The sequence below is a fragment of the Pyrgilauda ruficollis genome, unplaced genomic scaffold, assembly GCF_017590135.1.
Source record: "Pyrgilauda ruficollis isolate IOZ18807 unplaced genomic scaffold, ASM1759013v1 scaffold44, whole genome shotgun sequence".
NCBI classification, from domain to species: Eukaryota; Metazoa; Chordata; class Aves; order Passeriformes; family Passeridae; genus Pyrgilauda; species Pyrgilauda ruficollis.
In genome coordinates this window covers 645,238-671,160 of record NW_024525934.1, presented here as the reverse complement: position 1 = coordinate 671,160, position 25,923 = coordinate 645,238, and the positions used below count along the sequence as shown (strand labels likewise).

The window sequence follows — 25,923 nt, the reverse complement described above, 5'->3', positions numbered from 1 at the left end:
TCCACTGTACTACTTGCTAGGGAAGGCACATCCTATGTTGCAAAAACCAGAAAGCATCAAGTCAAGCAGTGACTTTAAAAAGCAGATTTTCTGTATTTGGCTCATTGGTACGTTTCATTTGAGTGGAAAAATTCTATAAGGGTTCAGGAGTTATTGGACAAATAAGATGTCTGCAGAACATATTGACACAGTTGCAATTTCCTGCTCAGAAAGCACCCAGATTGCAGACTATCAGCAAATAAAACCAGTGGACAGGTCATTCCATGCTTGTCACATTACTGTACCATTTTTGTCAAGCACGTCACAAACTCTTTTTCTCTTTCAAGCTGAGTGCCCTGAATTCAGTTTCAATAGATCTGGGAGATTCAGAGTTCCCTAGCTACGTGATTTGCTTAATGACCATAACCTGAAAGATGGCTTTCCAGTGGTGCCTAGCAAACATTTCCTAGCATTCTCAAGGTGGAGCAAAACACCACCCACCAAGTACAGAGTTAAGCAAGTTTTTCAGTGCTGTTGCATGACTCTACACACAGCTGAACAGCAACTTGAACACAGGCTGACATTTTGGAGTTGCTATGCCTTTATCAACAATCAGGGGACCTCTTTTCTTCTGAAAAAAGAACATTTTTTCCTCAGGTATTTTTGCCTTGTTGAGGTCCTATACATGTTTAATCCCTGGGTGTGCTCCTTTAGCATTTTGGTTTAGACCAGGAAGGAGAATTTTGAAGAGCATATTGCAGTCTCTGCACCTGTGATGCTTTGGTTCACTTCATGTATCAGACAACAGGCACAACCTGCATTTCCTTCCAATTAAACTGCAGCAAGGGAAAAGTTGCACTCCAAGACTTTAGCTTAAATATCTAAGACAAATACGGTCCACAGAACCATTACAGTACAAGTGAAATAAACACCCTGAAAATGCAGATAATGTAGACATCAGATCCTCAGCAGCAGCTATTGCACTCTACAGATCCACTTTTGCTGGACTGCACTTCTTGCTAACCAATAATGAGCTGCTTTGTTTCATTTTGACTTTGATAAAATTAAATGAAAGAAAAAAGAAGAAAAAACAGAAGGCTCAAAATGAAAGCAGTGATGGGAAAGTTAATGATGAATCTTCTCTTGGCTATGCTAGAAGTCACAAATTTAAAAGGCACCACTGACAACCAGGGCCAGCAATTACAAATTACAGACAAGATCCCAAGGGAGCAATTAAGGCATGTGTGAACAAGCTGGTTGCAACGACCAAACATTTCCTTAACTTAAATGAAAATTTGGTACACAACTTAAGAAAGAATATATTTTATCTACACTAATTCAATTTAATTTTATATTTATATTTATACTTATATTTACACTTATATTTATACTTACATTTATGCTTATGTTAAGGTTTGGCCTAATCTTTTCATGTTGTTGCACCAGGAACTGAGAAATCAAGCTCTACTACATATTCAAGATTTTACACATTCCAAATTAAAAGGAGCTCAGATTATTACTTCTCTGTAGGTGCTCCACAGCCAAACATGCTCCTAATAAAGGTGTGGCAATATTACTTGACTGCCAATGCAGTCAATAAACTGAATTTTGTTCCACATTTTAGCTTCCTTGGTCAATTACACACAGATTTCATTAAAGAAATCTGTTGAAATTTGAGGAAAGAAGACTGGTCACTATTGCTCCATGAGTATTAGAAATTTTACATTGGCTATATGCATTGGTAGGAATGCTAAAGTTTGTTCCTCTTAAATAAATCTTCCAGTCTTGTAATTTACACAGAAACTTGGAGAGATTTTTTAAGTCAGCACAGTCTGAAAGATGCAGATTTATAGTGATTAGGTGCTGCTACACAAACTCTAAGACTAGAAATACAGCATTGTGCTGTGACCAGCAACAGGGGAGGGAGCCTAGCACAGCTTAAACTGCTATGATTTTCAGAAGTTTGTCTTTAATGCCTGGTCCAGAATATAAATTTGCACAGATGAAACACAGATGACTCAAAACTGCCCCTTTCTCCCACATTTTTTAGATTCTGTCTCTTTCAGCCTTCACATTTCGCTTTGTCTTTGTATTCTCGGATCCTTGGGACTCATTCTTTGTGCATGTCTGCAAAACATCTCCTACCGCTGGAGCTGAAGCTGCACTGACACAGAAGCGGGAGACTAACAGAGGTACAGAGGAGCAAAGATACTGACAACCAAAGGGAACAAAGGAAGAGGAAGAAGTTAACCTGATTGCAATGTAAATTCCTCCATGTTTGGAAGAGTTTCCTTTACTGTTCAGTGGAGTGCTGAATACGGTTCCTTCTCAAACAGCAAATGTAATATTCCTTTACAGTTGGAGGATGCAGTGTGTTTAGAGCTGGATTCCACCCATGACACAAGATATGTTAATTACACTTGATCAGCCAGTTCAGTTACGTGTTAAAGGCTGTTACTGAAAGCTTTAATTCTCCAACATTTGTTTGCTAAGCTCACCTGATCAAACAAAACCTCAGACTTCATCTCCCCTTGACTTACCCATTTAGCCAAAGTAATGCACAGGACATCAACATGATTTACTTTTTAAGTACAAATAAATCATATGCACTTGGGAGTCTGGATCTCAGGCTTCACAATTAGTGTGTGCACCTACTACAGAGAAACTGCAAGCGATGCTCTCAAGATTCTGATTGCTAGTTCTAATTTAGTAGCTTTATCTACTTCTCTTACTGTTTCAGCTCAATTGCTGCTTTTCCATGCATCAGAATCATTAGTGGTCATGCAGAGATACTTGTCTCTGGGTTAAAATGTCTGCAAGCTGTCAAAGTGTTTTAGTGTAAACCTCTGTGACTGAATATCCAGTGGTGCTCTCAGCATACAAGAGATAGGCCTGCCAATATTATTTGCATACGATGATAAATGAGCAACATCACTCATTTTAACCTAAAGTAAAAAGTGCTTTTGGGATGCTAATTAAGAAATTTTTTTCCCTATTGCAGTTTTCTATTAAAGTTCTATTTTCTAGTTTTACTTTCTTTCTTTTTTTTTTTTTTTTAATTTTTTCGTATTAATTTTAGGCTTATCGCACATGAAGAAAACCATATGCTTTCTCAAAAAAGTCACTAACCTGAAAAAAGGGATTAAGAGAAAAATACTTTTGGATATTTTAATCTGCAGCAAGAGGAGAGAAATAATTCATGCCAGCAGCAACTGTAGCTCAGGGATTTTTTTTTACCACTTCAGAATATATATTAGAAAGACTTTTGTTCATTGTACTCTATTTTGTTGCTTTTTATCTTATTAAAGATACATAAAATTATGGGTGGAAAAAAGAGTTTGATGATGGCTGAAAAAAGTCCCAATTCTTGGAGAAATTTGGAAAAAGATACCCTTTTTAGAAACAATTGTGCTTTAATACTGTATTCCTTACCAAGGATGTTAATGTTAAATTAGAATATTTATTTCCAATAATTTTTTTGTTTCTCCATCTGCTTCTGTACCTGAACTCTTAATCAGGTTTGTAACAGTGTAATTATTTCCACAGCAACCAGTTCAGGCACCACAAATACAGGATTATGACTTTAGTGTACAAAAGAGCAGCAAAAAGATTAAGTTTTAGAAACAGCCTGGGGGAAGGGTGGTCTTACTTAATTTCCATAGTACTAAAGAATACAGGAAAATAATCAAATACATTCAACCATAGAACAGTTTCTGAAGAAAAGTCATGCAAGCACTTTTCATGAAAAGTAGGATTATTTCCAGCCAGTAATAATGATATTATTATGAAGTCTAGAGTGGGATTTAAGTTATACATCAGACACCTAATTTACAGGCTATAGGGGTGGGTGGGTGTATGTGCGGGTGTGTGTGTGTGTATGAGGGGAAATCAGCTGCCTTAATTTAGGTGCCAGGCTGCATCTGAGACATTTTGTCATGCCTGGGATATCTTCATGAGCTATCAAATAAGAGAGAAGACATAGGGGAGATGTGTGACCTTCTGAATTTGCACCTGTAGTCAAGCAGAATGTAGTATGATATTTCAGCTGGTACCAGATACCTGAACAGACACTCAAAGACCAAAGTCCTGTGTTCTGGATTTTGCAGCCTGTATCAGAAAAACCTGAGCATTTATGTTAGGCAGGTGGATTGAGTACCTACAAGGAGGTGCTTGAATCACAGTCTTACTTTAATGACAACTTAGAAATTTAGAGACATGCTTAATTTCAGTGACTGAACTTCAGTAAAAAAAAACAAAAAAAAAACAAAAAAAAACCCAAAAAAAACAAAAACAAAACCCAATCAACCAAAAATTCCCTAAAAACCAAATAACAAAAAAACTCAACAAAATGAAACCAACAACGTTTTATCAGGGACCTGGAGGAAGTTTCTGCCTGCTTTTAGAAGTATTTTTGATGGCTCTCTGGAGGGAGATTAGTCCTCTCTGAGCATGAAAAGCATCTGTAAGCAGGGGTTCAGATTTGGATTAAGGAGATACAAGAACATTGAAGATCAGTCTGTATTGATTTCCTAAGTGCCAACCTATCCCATCAGTACTGGAGAAATCTGAAGGGGTTACTGCATTTACCTGGTACGTATCAGGCAGCTAACATTTTTAACAGAGGGACAAGCAATCAGGTGAGAACAAAGAAAGAACTGAGGAGGGAATATCTGGCTTAACTAGATGTAGCCAAATCAATTGAATCTCAGGAATTTTGCCTCAGAGTACACGAAACACTGACTACCACAGTGTCAGAAGCATTTGTAGTTATCTTACAGAATTTTGAGAGAACAATGACATTTCAGAAGATTTAAAAAGGTCAAGCACAACCTTAATCTCTAGAAAGTGGCAAAAGGAAGAGAAAAGGAATTATAAGCTAACTACTCAACGTATGTTCAGTACTTGAAACAATACTAGAAGAAATTAAGAATTTTAGAAACTTGAAAGATAACATGAAGTTGAACAGCAGCCAACACATATTTATCAAGAACAAAACCAATTCAATTTTCCTTCTAAGAATAAGGCCTTATAAAAAAGCAGAAATACACTAACTTAAAAAATACTTTTGTCATTGCTCCAAGAGACATTTTGCTAAGCAAAGAATGTTACAGACAAAGATATTCTTAGACCCATGCAGTATCACTTTCAGAACTGCACTCAGGGAGCCGTTATCAATAGTTCATTGTAGGACTGGAACATATATGACAGTCAACAGATATAGACACAGCACTACATCAACAGTCTTCATACTTAATTGACAACATAGTGACAGAGCAGAGAATATATCTATTGAATTCACAGGCATCAAAATGAAAAAATGTTTTAGAAAACAAAACCAAAGAACTGACAAAGTGGTCTGAATGAAACAGGATGGGACTCATTATGAAAAAAATAAAATCCCTATGCAATGTTCTCCAGTGAGGCAAAAAAAAACAGTTGCAAAAATACTAGATGGGAAACAAGTGTCAGGGTGGCAGCTGTACAAGATAAAATCTAAGGCGTATAATGAATTCTCAGGTGACAGTAAGCTGTCAATGCCAGCTGAGTGGTAAAAGGCTATCATTCTGAGACATATAAAGAGAAATATTTTTGCAAGCCACATGGAATAATTCTTTTGGATTGGCAAAGCCTGTTATCTCTACAGAGTAGTTTTGGGCCTCGCATTAAAAAAAATAAAATTGGCCACTCAGAGAGATCCTACAGGGTAGCACCCAGATGTCTAATAATCATAACCTACATAAACAATTAGATTTGTTGTTCATAGAAGAAAAAACACTGCAGCTGGAATATAAGAATGATCTCCAGTATTAAGAAGCAGTTGTAAAGAGAAAGGAAATAAGCTACTTTCCATGTCCTCAGTGTATAAGAAAAGAAATAATGGTACTACACTTCAGGAAGAAAAATTAAGTTAAGAAATATGAACATTCTTTAAGAGTAAAGCTATTTGAATACAGGAATAGATTGTTTGTGCAAATTGTGAATTCATAAAAGGTTAGATGTGCAGTTTTACAAGTATAGGACTGTTGGATCAAAATGGGGAACATGAACCTTTGAAGTTCCTTCTAGGAGGCTGGGGTTTCTGGAGGGGGAGCCTCTTTTCACATTTATCTCTTCAGTTCAGCTCTAAAGCAAGGAACTGCACTTTTATCATCTAAGTTCCTTATTTTGAATTTGGGTAGGAATTTTGTCTATTCCAAATTTTATCTAATAGGTCAGTTTATTAATATGTAATTTCTTGCTTATATCATCATTTTGGTACATTCATAAAGCCTTAGAAGAGTGTTTATAGTGCATCACTAAACTTGCATTAGGCTAAAAGACCTCTTAGAAACAAACCAGCTAGTATTTTCTGAAACATGGGACAGAGAGGAGATGAGCTGAATTTGATGGAGTTGTACTCACTCACTGAAAACAGGAAGGACACATGAGAATGAGAAGGACACAAACATTGCAGTCCCACTGACAGTTTGAGAAATTTAGATGACAACATCATGTTTATATGCCAAGAATCCTATCATTTTTTCACTGTAAAAACTTATGTTCTAAAACTTTGCTTTATACCTAAAATGCACTCCAGCACTGGTTTTAAATCCAGCCCCAAATGGTACTGGCATTTTCCTGAAATTCCTGGCATAATTATTCTTTCCAGGCACTTCCTCCTTCTTTAACATACAGGCTCCTAAATATCTTTTTCTTGCATATCTCAGGTTTCTTTTGAAAGCCCATATTAAAGTAAGTTTTTACTCTATTTATTAGATCACAGCTTTACAGACTGAGTTTCCATTAGCTATGGCACTATTGCAGTTAACAGGCATATAGTGTTACCTTTCTTGTTACTTTGTTACCATTTTACTTCAGTGTTTTCACATTTCCCAGTTTAATGTTATAACTCACATGCTTCATTCAATATTTATTTGTTGCTTCTTATATACCGTCTCCTCTAGAAAATGGAAAAAAAAAAACAAACCTAGCTGTCTTTCATTCAAATGTCTGTACATTTGTAAAGCTTTGAGTAGAGTGACTCAGCCCATAAATATCCAGAAAGTTTGAAAATCGTTGGGCATTTAATAACTACTTATTAAATTGTAAAGTAAGTTTTCCTTGGGGCAAGAAAGAAATCCACCCAATGCTTCTGCAAATGGTCTAGGAAGGGAAACATAATAGTTACAGACAAAATACTGTCAAAGCAGTTCTTTGCTCCATTTCGGTGTCATCAGCTGTTTAATGATCTGAGAGAGAAGATAATGGCACCAAATATTGACATCTGAACTACTCCACTAGATATTAGTTTTCTGTATGCTATTTTGTTCTTTATCATTCACCTTCCCATACTTATTTTTTATTGTTATTGCTTACTAGGGTGTAGGACAAATGAAAATGTAGCCAAGGAAAATAGTCCTTGGCTTGGCAACTGAGAACAAAATTAATGTCAGAGATCAAGATTAGCTGGAGAATTGCTATCCTTCTGAACACTCAGTATGAAATTATTTGAGGGAAGAAATGAGGCTGTTACAATATTCTGCAAATGTCAAGACAGGGGACCTGTGTTAAGTGACGGTTCCCAGCCTCTCAAGACCCTCTCCAAAACCATCACTGAGGACTGAAGAATAAGAGATGCAATCAGAAGCATTAAGCTGATGTGTTCCTAGTTTCAAGTGCACCATCCAAAATTAGCCCATTAGGTTTCCTGAACTCAGGGCATAAAGGTGACTGCATAAAGCACACACAAGACTACAGTATAGGAAGTATATTAATACAATTTCAATGAATAAACCGTAATTATTGATTTTAGTGGCCAAAGCATAGAGCTGTCCCATTGCATATTTCTTCATTAGACATATTCAAATATACTTACAGTCTCTGGATGTACTTCCTTAACAAAAAAAAAAAAAACCCCAAAAACAAACATCCCAAACCAAAAACAAACCAAAAAAACCCCAAACACCAAAAAGCCCCAACAAAACAACACCCCCCCCAAAAAAAAAAAACCAAAACCCCAAAACAACAAAAAATCCAAGAAGCAAACAAAAAGCTGCCAAAAAACCCAACCCAAACCCAAAAAAAGAGCCCAAACAAACAAAACCACCAAAAATACACACTAAAATAAAAGCAGTCCTTTTTTCAATAGGGACAAAAAAATATAGTTTCTTTTGATCATCTTTTCAGAATGCAATAAGCTATGGCAAAAATCCCACCCCAAATAAATCACAAATAATATGTCAAACAATGACTTTTTGTGCTCACTTGATTTAGGAAAGCACTGGAACAAATTTAGTTCATTAACACAGAGGGATGTAAGTGATCCAAATGGACATAAGCGTTCAGGTGCCATTTTCTGAAATACCTAGATTGAAAACTAAACTCCTCAAAATCCAGAGAGCAGTGCTGCCTAACACCAGCAGTACATGAGCTCCCCAGGGCTCTGGAGTCCCACAGGTGTGTTTCCAGCTGTGCAGACTCCCATTCTGAGCACACCCAGAGTGCAGATTCTGAGCAAAGCAAGCAGGCAGGTTTCTGGCACAGGGATAACCACTGCTGGGCTCACAAGCTCAGTATTCCTCCCCTTATGTTCCTTAAATGACTGAAGAGAGTATGTGCTTTAAGAAATGCTTCTTTGTCAGTATTTAACTGGATAGTTACTCCAGATGAAAGAGACGTTTAGTTCTCTGCCTCTGCCTGAGGGAACCTGATCCAAATTCTTCTGGTACTCACATTATTCATTCTGGATACATCTCGCCTATATTCAGTGGTACAAATATTGTTAATTGTCAGTGCCAACACCTACAACACCAATCTATTTTTGAAGACCACTTTTGGATGGAGTCCTTTAGCATAGGCTATTTCTATTTCTTTGCCATCAGCTAAGTCTATTACCTAAATTACTGCTGAAATCTTTAATGTCTGTTTATTGCCTAAAGTTTCATGAGTTGAATTCCAGGCAGTATATTTAATGCCAAAGGTTGGTTCTCTGTCAGTCTCTCCTTCTAAAACTATATTCTGTGGAATAGCTTGACATATGTAAGACATGCAAGATATATAAAACATCTTATGTAGGACAGATGATGACAGCATTCAAGCATTTGTGCTGCACCAGAGTTTATAATACAAAGGAAATCCTGTGGAGAAAAAGCTAATGATTAGAAAATATTTAGACAATTTTATAAAATGAGAGTTTTTGTTTAAATGAGTGTTTATGGGTAATACTTGTAATTTTCTCTCATGCTGAAAGTATTGTTTTATTTCTCCTACAGGTGCATACAAAAGACTGCTGTGAAACTAATTTCTACTGTTTACACATGAATATTTTTGCATGCTATTTCTGTGCCTACTGAATATCTTTTAACATAATTGTAAAGCAAAAGAAACATTAACAATAAGGCCACATAACTCATTTTGATATTGCTTTTGAATAAAATACGTAAAAAGGATTGTTAATCTCTGTTCTTTTTCACAATTAGTTCTAGCAGCATAATACATACAGCTCATCTGAAGTGATAGCTAAAAAAGTCAAAATTTAGCTGTTTATACAATCTCTCATAATCAATTGCTTCCTTAATGGTTTACTTAAGAAGATAATGAAAGATGAACCTGTAAAGCAGCTGATCTCAGCAGAAAGGTTATAGCACACTTATGATACAAATCAGGAGAGATAAGTACATTTATCCCTTAAGACCTCTACTAAGATCTGGATTAGTAGCTTTTGATACTTTTCCCAAAATGAAGAACAGTTCAAGTCTTTATAAGCCATGAAACAAATAAAACTGAATATGAGGATAACACATTTAAAAATCATTAGAATCCTTCAGAATATTTCACTAGAAAATGCACAGTATTTTTTTAGGTGAGGGAGAGGGCCAAAAATCCAGGGATAATTATCTACTTTAACATTAGAGTCAGTACCTGACTTGAAAATTTCTAGGCACTTGTTCAGCCTTTTTGTTTGGTTCCTTGTAGAAAAAACAAAGAGTGCAATGCCTGCACCATTCCTAAGAGAAATTTATTGGTTTCCCCATTATCTACAATATGTATTTGATACAGCTGTGTGTTAGCTTCTGTCTGTGCTTGTGCAGATTTACACAAATTAGTGAAATCAAAGGACCAGTGTTTAGATTTGAGTAAGGTGGATACTAAGTTGCAAAAAAATTAAAATAGATTATACACTTTAGTATGAAAATTACTATCATAAAAGAATATAATGAACCCACAAGAATTTATTAAAAAAGGAAACTCTGCTTGCATTATTTTTCATTATCTTTGGATATGAATACAAATAAACACAGGGCAAGTTCGAAAATTAGAACGCGATAATAATGTTTAAAAACATCACTAGTAATTTGGAGTACTGTGAATCTTTCAACTCTGAAGACCAACTGATGACAGATGTGGCTATTTATTTCTATTTTTTTGTGACGGCTATGGTTATATGATCACTTTTAATGACAAGTAAAACTGCACCTTTATGCAGAAGAAAAATTATAGATGCTGTGAAATTCTCAATGTTGGCTGCTGCTTTTTCTTTTCCTCTCTTCCAAATGAGAAATTACATCATAGTCTTCTATGATCCAGATACTGTTCCTTCAGGGAGAGTGTGCATAAGATGCAATGCAGTTTGGGATATTAAGGAGGTAATATGGTGCTTTGGAGGATATGTAGCATTCAGGATTATTCTGAGTCTCTCTCTGAAAACAGAACTATTGGTAGCAGACTGAAGGATTATTATGACTTTGCTGTAGAAGAAAATAATGTGGTTTTAAGAAAAATTAATACTAACTGAATGTTTAAAAAGTCTTCTCTTAAAAATGCATAGTTTTTGAATGGTGGGGTAAATATTCTGCATCAAAACAGTAAAAACATGTACATCTATAATTACATTAGACTCTCTAAAAAGAAATGGACAACAGATTAGGGGGACTTATTAGTTGACAGAAAGGTATGAAAGTTAAAATGCTTTTCAACACCCAAGGCATCCAAGGATGGATTTAGACTGGAAATGCTTAGATTTTTTCTTGTGTATGCTGCTTATAGGCATATGAATAAAGACAAACAAAACATAATCCATTTAAAAAGACCAAAATGTAAGAACCAAAATTAGTCTTGATGACAAAGTTAATTAATGTCTAACACTATTAGGGAGCCAAAAGCAATGGCAAATATTTCTTAAAAGGAAATAAATATTCTAATATTATCTTGTTCCCCAATTATCACCCTTTCTAATACCAGCAGTTTTCAGGTGTTACCTTTGCTATTTATGTATCGTAAGAGCACTTACTGCTACTACAGTAAGATTTTCATCAGCATGAACACAGATTTCTGTTCCAACAGCTCTTCATATGCGTTTGAACTGGGAAATTAGGTTGCATTTGAGAAAAAAAAATCCCTAAAGTATGCCTAAAGAGTTATGTTTGCTGCTTTTTATGAAAGCACTTATAATCTTGGATTAAAGTTGAAAACAACTTGAGGAAGAAATGAAGAAGGGCTATTAATCTGCATTTATACTTAGGCTATTTTAATGGGTTGCTCTTTATAATACATTTTAAATAAAGAAACTACACAATGAAATGAAGCAGGAACACGCTGACAAATGATTTTCTGAACCCTTCATGCATTGTACAGGGATGGACATATCTTTGAAGCAATATATCTTCCTGCTACATCTTGCAAAACCCATGCAGATCTAACTGAGTATCAAGACCAGTATTTTAATAAAAACACTTCTATTTAACCAGTTAGGTTACTTACATAAATTCAATTTTGCATTATAGAGTAAGTGAATCTCTAAAATTCAAGCTTCAGTTTCACTAGTAATCTGATAAATACACTACTGATTTCCAGTTTCAGCCACAAGGACTTGAAAGTCTCATTCATGCTCAATTTAAAATCCTGGATTTAGGTGCTTTAGGGTGGCTTGCCATGATTACCTATCCTACCAACTACTGGTCTTTTTCTTTCTGAAATGCATTCTCCTCTTGGCTCTCTGCCCAAATACTGTTAAGAAGCATTAGCTCCCAAGGCAAGCCTCATCCTTTTCCAGTTAAACAGAGTAAGAAGTGCTGATTCTACTATTTTACTGAAATTCTCACTATATTGCTCTTTATTTTATGACTTGTCTCCAGATGCTCCCTGACCTAAGAACTTGCTGTTCATAAAGTGACGTGATTGCTCCTTTCACACAATTATAATAGAACCCAATAACCCTGTTACTTTTACTTCCACTTCACTGTTTGAATGTAAATTTGATAAGCTAGTATTTTGTCAGAAAAGCTAGCAAGAAAATATTGTTTTAGCCACATGGAAATGTTTTGATTTTTTTTTTCAGGATTTCTTTATATGTGAAAACGGCATCTGGGAACTGTAGTCAAGGCAATTCTCAAACATATTTTCTGTTTATTATCACTTACATGTTATTCTTGATTAATAATTCCAGGAAATAGAAGTGTACATATTTTAATGCCAGGTGAGTTCTTCAAAATCATGATGTGTCAGCCTCTGATCTAAATGGTGAAACTCACCCTGAATTAATTAAGGACAAAATGCTATTGCTGGTATACCTGCACCATTGCCATTTTGCTACCACAGCCATGGGATGCCAAGTAATGTATATAGCTCGGTAAGTGTGGTTCAAGATCCTGTTAAATTTCAGGTGTTGATCTTCAGTGATATATCCCAGGCATCCCTACAGACCTGAGATCTGCAATAGAGCACTTCTCTTCACCCCTGTGATCCTGCCTGCCCTGTGAGGGCAGTTAAACCAGTCCTGTCTTGGTACTGGGTGGAGTCACAGTTTGTACCCAGCATCTGTGTAGCTACAAGCACAACACACTACTGTGCTGCACTTGCAGGCATCAGTGAGAAAAGCTTGACACTCACACACACTCTCTCCGTCCCCTAAACCTCCTCTGGGGTCTGACAAATAGGTGCATCCATCATGCAGGTTTAAAGAAGGTAGAGTAGTTCTCAGTCTTTCAAGGTAAGTGAAAATAAGCCAAATTCCTTAGCAAATCTGACTTGTCTGTTGACTGAGAGCAGATTTGCCTCCTCTTGCCAATGCTCACCGGAACAAGTTATCCCACTGATTTCTCCTATCCAATCCCAGCTTTTTTTCAGGAAGAAACTTTGTAATTCTCTATCTTGCTTTTTTTGTGATGGTCTCACCTTTCTAGCAAGAAATATCAGTATATTGCACAGTGTCTCATATGACTAGACATCATAAAACCTGTGAGGAAGAGGAAGAAAGACTTACAAGAATGTATATGCCTGGAGGATGAATGTTAAAAAAGCATGTTTTAAAGTAACTTTTGAAAGAAATAATATTTTAAAAGAATGCTTGCAAGGAAAAATATTATAAAATTTATGGGCTAAGAATAGATGCCAGACTGGCTTTGTATCTAGAAAATAAATTATTTAGAAAATATTAATATATCTTGGAAAATATAGATGGGGTTTTTTTTACTTCCCTAAGCATTAGATATAACACTTTAAAAATTGTTAGTTTATGTGGACAGATGGAATGTAGGAGAATAGAGATAATGATGAAGGTAATCTCACCCCTAAGGAGTTACAGCTGCACTAATTATCAAGAATTAGGAACAGGCCTGCCCTTAATAGGCCACAGATAGGTCCAGTTAGGATGGGTATTGTAAAAGAGTAGGTTGGCTGGTGGAGAAGTTAGAGCTTGTTGGCTGTACTGTGAGGAAGGAGTCAGTGCTGTGAGGAGCTGCCCGTGAGAAATCACCAAGAAGGTATGGAGCCTTTGCAATAAGATGACAACAAGTTTATATAAAAATGTTTAACATTTATTACTACAATAATTGAGATGGAGACAAAATTAATTCAAGGGAGAAAAGCAACATATTTTGCTGGAAGGAAGTTACTCATAAGTTCCTTAAGAATATTTTAAATAGTGATTTTGGCAATAGGAGCAGAAATACACTAAAGAATGTTTTTCAAGAAACAAGACAGGACAGGAAGATATGAATACCATAGAGTGAGATGTAAATCTTCAGAAATAACAGAATTAGGAAGAAAGGTAACACAATTAAGAAATAATATTACTGAGAGGAATAGCAAAATACATGACTGAAATAATTTTACTCGTGGAAGAGAGGATAACTGAAAAAGGCCAGCATAATGAAGGCTACAGCATGCATATATAACGTGTCACACTATGTATTTGCAGAATTGAAAGAAAGTATTATTGCAACTTTGTGAAGAATAATATTTAACCTTATCTAGAATGGTCCACGTATAATTCATTACTTACAAAAAGAAAAAGATGAATGTAAGCTAGAATAAGTCTGAAGCAGTGCTACCTGGATGAAAGAAGTTTTTAGAAGAGAATTTTTACTTTCATTTACATTTAATCTGAAAATATGAAAGTCTTGTGAAGTTCATGGAACAAGTCCCCACGGATTCATTTCCAAGCACATTAAGGACAAAAAGTGACTGTGAACAGCTGTCACAGACCTACAAAGAGCAAACTGCACTTGACCAACCTGATTGCTTTCTGTGAGGAGTTAACAGCCTTGCAGATCATGGAGCTGGTTGGGAGGAAGCACTGGAAAGTTTTGTTTTTTTTTTTTATTTCAGTAGAGCTTTTGACAAAGTCTCCTTGTGGCTAAACTGGGTGAAAATGGGCTGGATTAGTAAATGCAGGGTGGATGAAAAACTGGCTGGGCAAATTAGAATCAAGTCTAATAGTTCAAAGTCTGACAGGCAACCAATCTGGGGTACTGTTTCTCAAGAGTCGATTCTGAGGCTGACGACTCAGCTGAATGACTCAATGGGTCTTTGTCAGTGATGTGATTGTTCAGAACAAACATCCAGTACATTAACAAATGGCAGGTGGGGGAACATGTGATTGCTTGAGTTCAGAGATACTATTCAGACAGAGAGATGGAGAAAAGGATATCATAAACTTCATTAAATTTGGCAAAGACAAATAACAAGCTTGTTCATTTTAGGGTGCAACAACAACATGCAACTGCAGCAATTCTGAAGGTGGCTTCAGGGTCCTGGTAGATGACATGTCAACACACCAACGTCTGTTTTACACTGGGTAGCCTAAAAGTGGACACAGTTTTCCTTATGGCTGCAGAGTAGAGGGAATAATTATTTTCCATACCTGATGCCATGCAACCCATATTCTCTATAGTATACCTGAAGAGACTGTTCTGGCAGGTTACAACGCAGTCCTTGTTATTTCAGACACTCTTAGTAAATAAAAAAAAAATTAAAAAAAGCATGAACACAGACACAAAATAAGAATTGTGTGCTCGGGCCACAGGAGCACCACACGGGGCTGAGAAGAGACTTAGCCAGTCTGCTCCGGAAGGACTAGTACAAAACAGCAGCTATGAACTACTTAGCCTTCAGAGCCTTAGGCCATTAGAGTAAATAGCAGATAACCTGGAGAAGCATAAGAGCAGGGGAAATGTACAGCAATACTTTTCTTCAGCAGTTTTCCAACTGTGACAAATGTACTTGTGTTTCTCTCCAACTTTATGCCCAACAATTTAATTGAATGTCAATAACTTTTCCTTGTACAATAAAACATGATGACCCACAATGACCTGGCTATTTTCTCCATCTATTACAGAGCTCTTCAGCATCAACTTTGACCTGAATCAATAATTTCCTTTCAATGTTGAATACTCTTACTCTTTTAATAATTCTGGTCACATGGCAGTCTGTATTTCTAATGATCTTTTTCCAAGTACCTTTGCACACTTATGAGACCTTTAAAGGTGTTTTTTTTTTTGGTGTTTTTTTTTGTGTGGTTTTTTTTTTTTCACTTAGATATGTGCAGAATTGAATGAAATATTCAAGATTAAGGCAAAACATTTGTTTGGATACTAGTATAGTGATGCTTCTTTTTGACTGGCCATTCGTAAAAATCCCATAGGTTTTGTCTTTTTAACAGCTCTTGAGAAGTGAGGTTTAATAACTGTCCTCTAATAAACTTTCCTGAAAAGTAATATCTAATCTATAGATCATTGTGCACATTCTTATTCCTACATAATGCTATAAGTAAAATATAGATTAATTAGCTTTATTTTAATTCCATCACCCTTCATTTGATAGGACTGATAATCACTTTAGTTTTATCTGCCTTCTTCTATTTTTCTTTAAATTTATTTTGGTCAATTAGAGAGAGGCAAAAGAGCACAAGTTTCATAGGTTTCAGTCTTTTAAGGTCATGTCTAAACATCAATTTTCAAGTTGCCATCACCCATTACACTGGAACTGGGGAAACGTAAGCAGGAGTGTATACAATTCCTTTTAGTTTTTAACAGTACTTTTTGCTAGCATGTAAAGTTAAGGCAGTTCCTTCTAACTCCATCCAAGAAAACAAAACCAGTAAAATTAAATAAAAAGGAAAGTAATTTAGCTATGAACTGGTGTTCTGGCATCACTCATCTGCAATTCAAATTTTCTCACTTTTGGTTGTATTTTTCTCTGGCATGTTTTTTCAGAAGTGTGTAGTGAAATATTCCAAATCAGAACCTAACCAGGAAGTAGTAAAACCATAATATACCAAATTCTAAACAAAAACTTATGAATCTTTTATTTCTTGTTTCATTCATAGAATCATTGAGTGGTTTTGGCTGGGAGAGACCTTAAAGATCATCTTGTTCTAACCTCCTAACCATAGGCAGAGACACCTAGACCAGGTTGCTCAAAGCCCCATCCAATCTGGCCTTGTGCCAGGAATGGGGCACCCAAAATCATTATTTGCTCTTTTTCATCACTTGGGCCTCCTGAAGCTGGTACTCCCTGTTTATCAGTCAGTAGAGATAAATGAGCTTACTGCCCATCAAAGAGTTTGACCATACCCACAGATGAGGCAGGAGCGTTGTTCTTGCAGTGACAGAGTAATTGCAAAATTACTTTCTTAGCCTGGAAGACTGATTTATTTACAAAGGAAATTTGAGTCAGCTGCATCACATCTTACTGATGATGGCCATGTCATCTCCCCTCGATCCCAGCAGAGTACTCTGTTCCACTATATCAACTCCCAGGAACACAGGAGAATAAAGCTGAGTATCTGTTTGCCTACCAGACTCCTTATTCTTTCTAAACAACTACTTATAGTTCAGATTTCCTAAGCTCTGCTGCCCCTGAATACAGCCTCTCAATCTCAAGGCGATGCTGCTGCATTAACTATACTCAGCTGTTTTCTTGTGATTTTGATGTCATCCCTGTCTTCAGCACTCCTTTTGTAAATATTGTCCTTGAGATACTTTCACTTATTTAAACAAAATTCAAACCAAAAAATAATCTTGTTACTGAGGAAGAAAAACATTTCAAAGCACAAATATTCTTTTTGATAATAGATATTTTTACTGCTGAAAACTTGAACACTGTTAGTACACGTAGCTTTTAAATCAAATATCTGCTTCAACACAGAGTGACATTTGAATGGATTCCTTTCAATGAAATAAGACTTAGAAACATATGAGGGAAGTTTATCAGCCCTCTATAGGAACACACGTAGAAATGATCATTTTCAAATGGATAAACATATGAATTATTAACTTTGACATATTAAATTGTGGAATATTAATAACATTCCCCCTCAAATACATAAATATTCAATTCTTCCCCCATCCTCTTACTCTTTGGAAAGGCAAGTACTGCAATTGTTACCTTATCCAGGTAACTTAATTTCTAAATTAAAAGTATACCTGAGCTTATTGCCACAAAACAGTGGTTGCTGGAAAAATATTTCTCAGACATGTCTCAGTCTAAAGGGATGGGAAACATCTTTTCAATACTGAGATTGGTTCACTTGAGGTAGACAAGTTTGTTTGATTTTTGCTTCCAATTAGAAGTCTTGAACCATAATTACATCTTGTATAGTAACCATCTTATATGTCTGGCTGGCATTGACTCTGCCAGACATGGGGGAAGCTTCTGGCAGCTTCTCACAGAACTCACCCCTGTAGAACAAACCCCCCCGCCCCAACACTGACCATACAAACCCAATAAAGCATCTTTTGGTTCTCTTCTGCCAGATTTATATATATATGTGCATCCATCACTGTCATTTCTCTGTAGTTAATGGGGATAATTTACTTGCTTTCAGAAGTTCCTGACTGTCTCTCCTACTTACAAAAACATAGCTGACAACTTAGACAAAATGAATAATTTAAATGGATTAGAGATTAGATGAACTGAAGCATAGTGCTCACTTTTAGAGAAGAGAAGAAAAATGTCTTTTTGAACAGATGCTAGTGTGCATTTGAATCATTCCTAACTGCTTCAGGCCCAAAGTCAATACTTCCACAGACAGCATGGACCTCTGCTGATCTCAGTCATATTTGAACCAGTGATTTTTCCTGTGTAAAACAACATAATAAAAATTTTGTATTCAATTACTGTGTAGAAGTTGTTCCCATGTTTATCTCTGCTGCAACATTACTCTGAATTTTCACCAACCTTTCCTGTAGTGACTTAGACTGGGAAGAATCTAGTTTAAAGGATTCAAGAGCCTATTTTTAAGTACAAGCTACCAGGACCAAGGTCTTAAATTGTTTTTTCCATTGACCTTCCTAATGAAGACTCAATTAATTCAGAATATCAAATTCAAATATTAATGCACTGAATTTAGTTTGGCCTGAAGAATAAAAATAATTATTCTCCATGATGTCACTAGAGCTTAGCAATAACTTTGAATGAACGATTTATTTGATTAATTTAGTCCTTTTCTCTGGCCATGAAGGCTTCATACTCTTCTTAAAGTCTGAGCTACAACAATCAAGTCTGAGCTACATAAAATTCATAATACATTTTTTGTTGTGTTATGAAAGATTTATGACTGATTTGATATTTTAGTATTTCTGTTTTTAACAGATTTTGACTAGAAATTTACATTATATTTTATAAGTGAAGGAAATACCCTGTGAAAAATTAAAATTGCAGTGTTTCCTTTTCTGGAAATAATGTGTAACATTTGTACACAATTCACAACTTGCATTACACTTCTTTGCAGTTCAGTTGCAGCAATAGTTCAAAATGAGAAATATCTAGATAGAAAAAATTAGCCTGGCTCTGTTTATTTTTTTTTTTTTTTAAGAAACTTAATAGTTACTACAAATACCATTATGTTTCCCATTATTAACAATATGAAATAAATGTGATAATGGCAAGCAATTACCTTGCTCCTATAACATAAAATGACCTGTTTCCTTTCATTCTTCCAAAGAATACAGAGACCTTTTTTTTTTCCCCTGGATAATTAAAAAAGTAGCACAAAGACATGGAAATTCATAATCAGACTTCTGAAAACTATTTCATCATGGAAACTTAGCAATGAATTGTATTTAAAAATAAACAGTATTCAGTGGCAGTATCAAAAAGAACTCTTATTCTACCCCATTCCATTGTACAGAGAACTTAACAGAAGACTAAATTTCATGTAGACTATTCACAGGTTTCTTTGTTTTTTATTATTTGCAGTCTTCGGGAACTCAGTTGCAGACCAAAAAATGCCAGCACAATCAGTATCAATATCCAACAAGTGCTGAATCTCAGTAGGCATGTACTGACAAATTTCTGGACAGTTAAATAAAATCATCAAGTATTCATAAAAGATATTGATCAGAAGATGACATGATCACAATGTGCAGGACTTTCTAGCAACTAATAAATTAAAAAAAAAAGAAAAGGAAAACCAAATGTGTATAACAGCTTTCAAAAAAATCATGCAATATCATAAAATGGTAAATATTTTGACAATGTTTTAATAGAGTGCTTTATTTTATGAATAAACATTTTTAAATTTTCTCACTTTTCTCAAAGTGAAACACTGGCAAATGGAAAACATTTAATATATCTGAAAATAGAAAATAAAAAAAATCTCTTAACTCTCTGCACTATTTACTTGTGCTATTGGATTATAATCAATGGCATATATACTGGCAACACTCTAATGCACTCTAGAGTACAAAATCACACTCATATAGGGACACAAGCTCTCTATTTTGTGTGTTCCATAAATATAGTACCTAGACGTACAAGGTGTTGACTAATTAGTTGTTGAGTCACCGTTTCACATTACAAATTGAATTACACCTATCTAAATTTCAAATGAATTCCATGGGTAAATCCCTTCTTGACACCTATTTTTCTAGGGCAGGAAAGTCACCTTTCAAGGACATGGAGTAGTTACTTCTGGCCACACCAGAAATCTGGTGGCCAGTCAAAACTCAGTTCTTTTATGCACTAATTTTTAGGGTCTGCACTAATTTTCAGGGTCTCTTTTAGCCCACTGAAATCTGTGATATATGTAGAATTGGCCAATATTTATTTTAATATTTGAATAGTCACTAGAATTTACCAACGTAAATATATACAGGTCCATATGCATATACATACATTAATGCACATAAATATACACCCATGTATACACTAACATATTTTGCATAATTTTTTCTTCTAAAGATTTTAGCTGTTTTCAAATAAAGGTACATTTTTCTGGGAAAGTCAAGACCCCATCTGTAGCTGAATCTGAAAATGTGCAGGACAGGCTACAAGGACTTCTAGAGGTCTATCAACAGCAAATGAAAAAGTGTGGGCCCACTGCCAAATGGGAATGGGTACCTCGTGACACAGCACATGGCAGAGGCTGAGGTGCTCAACACCTTCCTAACCTTGACAAGGTCATCTTGGTAAGACCAGCCTTTATTAATCCCCCACCCTATTGGAACAAGAAGATTAAAGGTTGGTGGAGGAGGATCAAGCCAGGGAGCATTTAAACTGAATGGACAGAGACAATCTCTGTCTGGATGGGATGCAGCCATGAGTGCAGAGGGAGATGGCTGCCACCACTCAAAACCTCTCTCAAAAATCTTTTTAAAGTTAGGACAACACAGAGGGGTTTCTGAGGCACAGAAGAAGCAAATGTCGTTTCTATCTTCAAGACGGGCAAGAAGGAGGACCCAGGGGTCCTCCAGTCTCACCTCAGTATCTGGGCAGGTTACAAAGCAAACAATCTTGAAACATCTAAAAACATCTTGAAAACTTCTAAACATAGGAAGAACAAGAAGGTGACTGGGTGTAGTCAGCATAGATTTATGAAGGGAAAAGCATGCTTGATCAAGCCAGTAACTTTCAACAGTGAAAGTACTAGAACTCTGGATGAAGGAAGAACAGTGATGTATTTTATCTTGACTTCAGCAAAGACATGACCTGGATGAGGGGGCAGACTGCACCCTTTAGAAATTTTCAGATTACATGAAGCAAAGAGGATTATCTGGTACACCAGATGGTTGTGCTGCCATCCAGAGGGACTTCAAAAGGATGAAGAAATGGACTAACAGGAACCTCATGAAGTTCATCAAAGGGAAATAAAAACCTGTATGGGGAAGGATAACCCCACACACCAGTATGGACTGGAGCTGACTGGCCAGAAGCTTTTCAGACAAGGACCTGAAAGACAAGAAGTTGAATAAAAACCAGCAGTGTGCCATTGCAGAAAAAAAAAAAAATCTCAGCAGCTTCCCAGGGCATTATTATGAGTGTTGCCAGCAAGCTGAGGGAAAATGACCTTGTCGTCGGCTCAAGCCTGGTGAGTCCACACCTGGAGTGCTGTGTTGAGTTCTGATTATTCAATACAAGAGGAACATGGAAACACAAGAGGGAGTACAGCAAATGCCCACAAAGATGATTAAGGGACTGGAGCATCTGTCATATGAGGAGAGGCTGAGAGAGCCACAACTGTTTAATGGGAGAAGGAAGGTTCAGGGTGATCTTCCCAGTGATTTGACGGGAGTAAAGAAGACTTAGCCAAACACTTTTCAGCAGTGTCCAATTGTAGAACAAGAGGCAAAGAACACAAACTGATACATTTTATTTAAATAGTAAAAAAAACCTTCTACTGAAAGGGTGAGTAGAAGAAGTTGCCCAGAGACTCCAACCTTGACATTATCCAAAGCTCAGCTGGACTCCAACCTTGGCAACTTGCTCTTGTTGACTGTTTTGAAGCAGAGGTGTTGGACTAGACACTCTTTAGAGACTCTGTCCAACTTCAGCCATTCTGAAATTCTGTAATATATTGAAGCCATCAGTAATTTAATGCAGGGAATTGCTGCTGCCACCAGAAGTATAGTTTCCCTGGCTTGACTTTTTCACCAGCAAGAAAAAAACCTTACATCTTGAAACAGAGTCCCTAGCACATGTTTATATGCACAGTAATGAGCATTTTTTTTCCTGTGTGTCAATATGAGTCATCATCTGAATAAAATCTAACAATATTTTTTGTATAAAAGTTTTTAAAAGTTAGTGTTTTTCATGACCTAGGACTATGAGGACTTTAAAAAGTAGTTAACAAATTCATGGTAATTTACAACAGAAATCACTCAAAATTTCATTTTGAAAGGTCTTTAAAATATTTGCTGCATCTCTGAATTGTTGTGATTTTTTCAAAGATGCAAAATAATAATTTATTTCATTATAACTCAAGGCTATTTTTTCTCCTTGTTAATCAAATATCCCCTGATCTAAAGCCGCAATCCTAACTAGAACTTTTAAACCTAATTATATTATTTTAATGGGATTCAATATATAGATGCTTCAGTAATTTAGTGTGATTTGCTCAGCTTGGTTAGGAAAAAAGAGAAAGAAACAAAGCTTACTTTTCAATTTCATTATGCTGTCTTGAAAAGAAAAAATAAAGAACTATCAAATTTATGTACAGTCTTGTTACAACTGAATATGTTAATTACTTTTTATCAAAACAACTTGATGTTACTAGGAAACAGAGTGACAAAGGCCACAGGTGGTAATGAAAGAAGGATGCTTTATCAGAAGTGACTAATACTGCTTGAGTTGCCAAAGTAACCAGATTGTCTCCTAAAAATGTATGCTTTGACATTCGCTTATCAATGCTACTGAAATGCAGGTCTTATCATGACTGCATAGCAAATTTCATTTCCATATAAGTGATGAATATGCAGATTCTTCCATTATTCAAACATTCCATTTATTTCTTTTTCATGCACAGAAGAAAAGAAATGTTTCTTGTGGGTAGATTTCACCCTGATTTCTCTTTTGAACAGCTTTGCTTTTGGGTCTTGGGTGATTATGCAGTAGTTCTGCTTTGAATTGAGGGGCTTCTCTCAGTTTCTCTTTCCTTTACCAATTTCCTTTTGCTATATTTTCATACATCTCATGGCCTCTTTAAGCCACATACTGCTACCTAGATATGGGAAAACATCATGAATGTACTGTTTCACAGAGAATCAAAGACTTTTGTTTCTTTATTTTTTATATCTGTATCACCATAATACCTCAGAAAATTGTTTGGATCTGAGTCACTAGAGTCTTTGTTATACCTTTCGTTGCCATTTTCATCTCTGTAGTAAAGACAAATGTACACTTTTCTTAGCTTCCTCCTACAATATTATAGCAAATTATAATGTTGTATATGTTATATATGTTCTATATGTTATCACAACATCTACACAAGTGCACACAGGGCTCTAAAAAGGGAAAATTACTTTTTGTCGGTCCCTTGAAGCAAAACCAGGCTACAAGAAATGCCCTGGCAGCAGTATGGTACTTTGTAATAATTTATTTCTCTATTGACTCGTTTTGTATCTGCAGCTGGTCAGTAGATCCCTGATCAGGAAGTGCAGCATTTGTGCAGGGACTCATGGAGTAGGAGAGAGACCACGACACCACAAGGCAAAAGCACAGATGTAGTGGTAAAGAAGGACAGGAAAATAATCAAAACAGAAGGGCAGGACTCTCATGCTCAGTGCATGAGATTTGACAGATCTGAGCAGCATAAAGCCAACTATGTTGACTTGCTAAAGTTCTGTTCTTGGCACACATGTAAATGACTACCAATTGAAAGAGTAGAAAATCAAATCCTGCTTCCTTTGTTGATACAAAACAAAAATATCACTTTCTCATCTTTGGAAATTGGCCATGAAAAATTTTCAGCAACGCAGGCATACAATATCATCTTGGGAATAAGAGACTTCCAATAATTCAGAGCAGAAAATCAGAATGTTTCTCAGCTGTTGAATACTGCAGGTTGTTCTCAGTACAAGGTATGATTTCATCAGAAATTCAACCAATAAGTAATGGAGCCACCAAGAAATACAGCTGAAATTCTAGGTAAGGCTTTTTCTGTTAAATAAGTAAATATTTTTCTCCGTGTCTAAAGGAGTAAGTTATATTTTCTCTAATTTCGGACATCTAGAAATTAAATATCCACATTTGGTGTTTGGACACATACAACAATGAAGACAACTAGACTTCTCCTGAAGGAAATTTGCTTGACCCTCACAGATACCTATTTCAGGATGAGATTAATTACACCCTGGAAATACCTCTTCCTTGACTGTAAAGGGAAGCTGGGAGTTCAAGCTTGGACATTAAAATTATATTTGCTTAAATTATGGTGCAAACTTATGCATGGTGACTGCAAGATACAAGAATGTTCAGACAATGTTCACTTGACGTGAATGTAAAACCACCAAGCTGAAACAGTCTATAGTATGTGACTATCATAGAAAGTAAACATTAATCTTGAGAGAAATTTTATTATATATTAAAAAGTTTGAGAGCAATTTGAATTATGAATGGCTGAAACAGTGAGCCTTTTGTACAAAAACTTGTATGAGTACCATCCAAATTTTAAAAGCAATAACAAAATGTTAGAAAAGATATATTTTCCTCTAAGAGATCTGTCAGTTTTTGAAGACTTTAGTCAGAGTATGATCTGAAAACCTTCTTGCTTCATTACCACTTTGATATAGTCCTATTGAATACAGTGTCAGTGGACCTATTTTGAGAACACATGACTCCTCAGCCATTGTGTTTTCATTCAATTCAGAAAGGTTAGTTGAAGACTGAAATTGAACTTGCAGGTCAGCCCCTGTCTTCATGAAAAATCGTGAGCAGACTGAAGGTGCAGCAGAAAACTGGACTAGGTGGGATATTAGATCTCCCTGTGCTGACACACTAGCAGTAGTAAATATTCAATCAACCATTAGTAAAAATCTCAGGCTTTCTATTCATCCCCATCCCATGTATCAGTATTACTAATTTTTGGAAAGAAACAAATGAAAACAGAATAATTGCAATTTATTCTTCTGGAATTCCTTCTCTTTCCTCCAAATGCTATGTGCTATATAAAACCCACGATATTTATATATTTTTTTTTATTATAGTTCAGATCTAATTAGAATTCTTTTCACAGAAGGTTAATACAATCTTATAAGCTTTAATATTCTTCTTGAATAGTTAATTCTAATGCTTTATAGTTAAGGTACTGGTCAAGAATGCACCAGAATCCAGAGTATTTTTGATACCTACATGTTGTCCTATCTGAAAATCCTGACTGTGACTCACAATAGGCTCCCAAGAGGGCCACTTATATCAGCAAAACTGATTCAGTTGGAAGCATTAGTCTACTGAAATAATTCAGAAAAGCTACTCTACCTGAATATTCTACTGATGGAACTGTTAACCAAAAATTGTCTCAAGGGATTTCAGCCCTTTCATGTGCAGGCAAATTTTCCCTTACAGTGCTTGCAAGTAATGGATCACTGCAAAATTTATGTTTACTATGAATTACAGACTTTAAAACCAATACGTTATGAAATTACCACATTAGCATTTCTGATTCAGAACAAAAATGCGTGCAAAATGTAAATATAAACCAGTATGTATAAAATGGTCTGGGGACAATATGTCTGCCTTCTTTAAGCTATCACACAATGTCCAGTGTTAACAGTTAAAGCATTAAGTTTGCATGTCAATTGAAATATATAGAGAAAAAGAGTTTTATAATGCTAGAAGAGATGAAAGATAACAAGACTTGGATTACATAAGAAATAGATGCACACTACTGGAGTCAGTATTACAAAAATTCTTATTCAGTTCCTTTTCATTGTTGTTGCTGTGAATAACACTGCAAGTGAAGAATATTAA

At 35.8% G+C, this 25,923-nt stretch overlaps 1 protein-coding gene across 1 annotated transcript in view; it reads right to left on the bottom strand.

The window, feature by feature from the left end:
* GPC6 (glypican 6) overlaps nt 1-25,923 on the bottom strand; it is a 715,002-nt gene that overhangs the window by 528,987 nt on the left and 160,092 nt on the right.